Here is a 4,265-nt window from a genome sequence, read left to right on the forward strand (position 1 = left end):
TGATAACATGTTTTAAGAGATAAAACGAAATGGAATTGATGATCGATCATGCAGAACTTGTTTGAAACATTGAATTAAAGACCAGATCCTATGCACATGAAAGGAAGACAAAGATTCACAAGGCTTTCTTTTGGGACTATACATCAGTACAGTTCCTTATAAACAGGGGAGAGGCCCCCAACCTAGTGTGTTCAAAGGTGGGAATTCTTGTCCTTGTTAAAAATAACAATGGTAACTTAAAATTGCATTAGATGCTGTCTTTTTGTTGTGAGAGCATAGGCTTTTGACCAAATAGGGAATTAAAGTGGTTGCAAGCATATGCCTAATAAAATCAAGACAAGGCTGTGTGCATGTTTGTGTGCGCACATGGTTTTATTTTAGCGTTTGTGTTGACAATATGATTGATTAAATGGTAACATTGTGCAATGAAGAAAAATCAAATTTTATTTTTGGTTTTAGAAATTATTTTATGTGATTCAAATTTGAAAAGCCATGTTGAAATTTTAATGACTGATACATATTCTATATGGAAAGATTTATGATTCTAATGCATTAAATCATTTGCTGACATGTTGCATGAGTATGTGAATCCTTCACCCGTCCTAAGCCCAAAAAAACATTCTTGCCAGCAATTTGCTTTCTCCTTTTGTATCATGTTTCTTTTAGTAACTGTTCAGATATTAAGTCAATTACTTGTAAATTAAGGCATTTTAATTGAAGCTTCAAGCTTTTGTCTGTCTTTGTCTCACAAGGAAGCTTGTTTCTTTTCTTTTCTTTTTTCTTTTGTTTCTTTTTTGGGTAAAATTCTTGTTTCTTATTATAGTTAGATGGAAGTGAGAGAATAAAACATATAAGCCTTAATTATTGAAAGGAGTGTCCAGCCTGTAACTTTTATTACTAATTAGGTACTTGCAAAATTACATGCATTTTCACTCCTTATTGGACGTGGGAATGGGATTAAGCCTATTCTCTTTAACTTGGTTGTAACATTTGTAAGCGTATATAAGTTCCCCCCCCCCCACTCCAGACCTTGATCCTGTAACATAATTCATTTCATATTGTGATAGTATATGCAGGTGTTTTTTTTTTTTAATTTAATTTTTTTTTTTTTTAATTGGGTGGTGGAAGAGGGAGTGGTAAATATTTGTTTGTTAATCACATCATTTCAGTAGTAGTAATGGGGAGTGAATGGTTAATGGACGTACTGTGAATTGAACCACTTCAATTGACCTTTTACTCTTGATGACGATGACTACAACCTGTAATGTTGTTGTCTCCTTGCGAGTAACACCAATATAGTTATCTGGATGGTTTCTATTTGTCTTTTATCACTGTTATGTTATGTTTTCTTGTTCTGGTCTTTGATAATTTTGGTTGGAGGGAAATAAATTGTTCAGATGACATTAACAAAAACGTTAGTGGTGCAGATTTCAGAATGCGTGTTTTACACAATTGACAAGATTTTCATTTCTCAAATATGCCTGGTTGGTTCGTATGCTCTAATAAGTTCCACACAAGTTATCTTTTTTCCTACTCTTTCTGTTTATATGCAACTTTTGTCCATTTGGGATTTATGGAAATTGAGTTTACCTGAAGATATTGGGGGAAAAAAAATACAGATAGAATTTTCTGGCCATGGATGAAAATTCTGTTGAAAAGCCTCTTCTTTTCAGGAGAGCTGCTGATAGTGCGAAGAAAACACCTCTCTTTGTGTTATGGGCCCAGTAGACTCTTAAGTTTGTAATACGGCTTATTTTCCTCGCATGCTTTCCTCTATTTTCCTCTTCCCAACACAGTTTGTCAATGAAGTTTTGAGAAATGGACTCAATTGAGCAGTGGAACTGTTTTTGGGATTACAGGTTGGTACTTTGAATAACTTGTTCTTCTCCATTTTCCCACCCTCTACTCTCTCCCCCCCCCCCCCTCCCCCAACATGATTATTATCTGCTTGGTGGCCACTGGTGTTTCAAACAGCAGGAAGTATATTCATGGTTTACAGTGGCCCAGTTTTTGTTATTGCATACCTTTCCATAGCCTATCTCATCATCTCTAGGGAAGAGGACCTCCATGAGTATGTATTTCATCTTTTTCTGTGCTAACCAGTGAATTGAATCTTTGTCTTCCATTTGTATTTTGAGCTAAACCTTTTTATTAAATGGATAGCTTGTTTTGTAATTTAGAGCCTTTCTTTGTAGGAGGAAGGCCTCAACAAAACCAAGATTTCGCTTGTGGACTTCCTCTGTTCTTGTATAGTTGTATGTTTCTACTCTCGAGTTTCCTCTTTGTTTAGTATTGATAATTTGATGTCTGCTGATACTTGGTTGAATTGCTTTGGAACTGCAGTAGATCTAATATAATTGCTCGGGGCTGAAAGAAAAAACTTACACTTCACCTATTTGCGTACATGCTAATGACAATCTGTTTGAACACTTGGTTCTCATTTTAGAAGATTATGCTGTGTAAGGATCAATAGAGTTGTGCCTCTTCCTAAATCATTTGAGCAAGCTTGTCAAAAAAGAATGACTATTTCCTCAACAATATAAAGGGGCTTTTTGTCCTTTTTGATGTTAGAATTTTCCTTCTTTGTTTTATCTTTTTTCCTGTAAATCTTTAGTTCTTTACATTAATATGAAATGTGGAAGTCAAATCAAGTGTTGTGAATGCGTGGGTCTGTGCACATTTGTATGTGCTATCACTTCCGATTTGCATCTTAGTGCTTTTTATTAAATAGACTGATTGCTATTTTCTTTTAATTTTTTTTAGTTGACGTATACAAGTGCCCTATAGTTTAGATTCCAAACTCACTCTCTGTCTAGAGGCCAAACATTGCTGTGACAATTTACACTTTCTGTTTACAGTTTTATTACTATTATTCACACTTTATTGTTTCAATGATTTCTATTAGCTGTATACGACGGATGCACATGCACACAGACACATGCTCTCTTATGTTCCAGTTAAAAGCTAGCATTCTCTCAAGATTCTAGCTCATGCCCATGACATGTGGGGACTACTATTGTGTTGTTGTTACCTGCCATGCTTTTGTTAAAGGGAGACTGATTTCTGATAATCTTTGTTAGAACATAACTTGTTTGAGAAAATTAGAAATACTAGGAGGTGGAAAACTTGGTTTGTAGCCTATAAAGTTGATATGAAGAAAGCATATGATAGATATAACTGGGACTTCACTTTGGCTATGCTAAAAACAATAAATTTTAGTCCTCATTGGATCAATTTGATTCAGCAATGCATCTGCACAATTTCACATCAGATTCTATTGAATGGTTCGCAGTTGAAATTCTTTTCCTTAATGTAGTTTGAGGCAAGGGGATCCACTTTCACCTTATACACGTGCAACTATGTTGTGTTTGGCTTTATTGGAGGGACAACTTCAAAGTATTTGTAAGGGAATAAGGATTGCAATCCTAGATGATTGCATTAATGTTACAAACTCATAGATAGAATTCACCCTTGAAAATTGGCTTGTAAGGAGATGATATCCAAGAGCTTATAAATGCATGATTAAGCTTATACTTAATCCATGTGGGATACTAGAATTATAACACATTATTTTTGTTAAAGGTACTAGTTAATAATGATTTGTTTGTAAAGTCATAGCTAATTAGAAGACATTTTTTATTTCTAATTTATGTTTGATGTGTGGTGAACATGAGGATAGTGTGGATCATTTGTTTTTTCTCGTCTAATTGCAAGAGCAATTTTTTTTAGACAATTAGTTTCCATTAGTATGTGGTATTAGAATGGATTTCTATTTTATTTTTTTTCATTCAAAAGTAGAAAGGATTTTTTTATTTTTTATTTCTTTATTTTTATTAGCCATAATAGATTCCACTTATAATCATTAGATTTTGGATCAAACCCAAACCAAAAGAGGCGTGAGACAAACCGCGTGAATCGAAAGTGACATTGGGAGAAAGAAGTAGTAGAAACTCTCTCGCTCAAAGGTTCCAGAGGAAGAATTCGTTAGCGTCAGAAAGGCAGAGCAGGCCGTTACAAGTACCAACAACATTGTATGTTATGTGATGGGCTGAAGGTGTGGAGCATGGAAAGGGGAATCAAAGCTGGTGTATTCAGTGAAATCAGGATCGTCGTCGTCGTTATGCAATGTGTAATGACGACGAAGTATTACCCCTAAACTATAAGGTTTAAAGTAAAAATTCCCTCCCATTTCTTTTGAAAAATGATATTGACAAAAATTTTCAACTATCTTTTCCACATATTGCTTGTGACTTTTGGATTAAATG

The 4,265-nt window shown here is 34.5% G+C and overlaps 1 long non-coding RNA gene across 1 annotated transcript; it reads left to right on the forward strand.

The window, feature by feature from the left end:
* Positions 1 to 1,108: 1,108 nt before the first annotated feature.
* On the forward strand, positions 1,109 to 3,733 carry LOC136066599 (uncharacterized). Its single transcript, XR_010628112.1, has 2 exons — positions 1,109 to 2,255; positions 3,317 to 3,733. It is a non-coding gene; the product is annotated as an uncharacterized LOC136066599 (long non-coding RNA).
* Positions 3,734 to 4,265: the final 532 nt, after the last annotated feature.

Source organism: Quercus suber, unplaced genomic scaffold, assembly GCF_002906115.3.
Source record: "Quercus suber isolate HL8 unplaced genomic scaffold, Cork oak 2.0 scaffold_40, whole genome shotgun sequence".
In the NCBI taxonomy this organism is placed as follows: Eukaryota; Viridiplantae; Streptophyta; class Magnoliopsida; order Fagales; family Fagaceae; genus Quercus; species Quercus suber.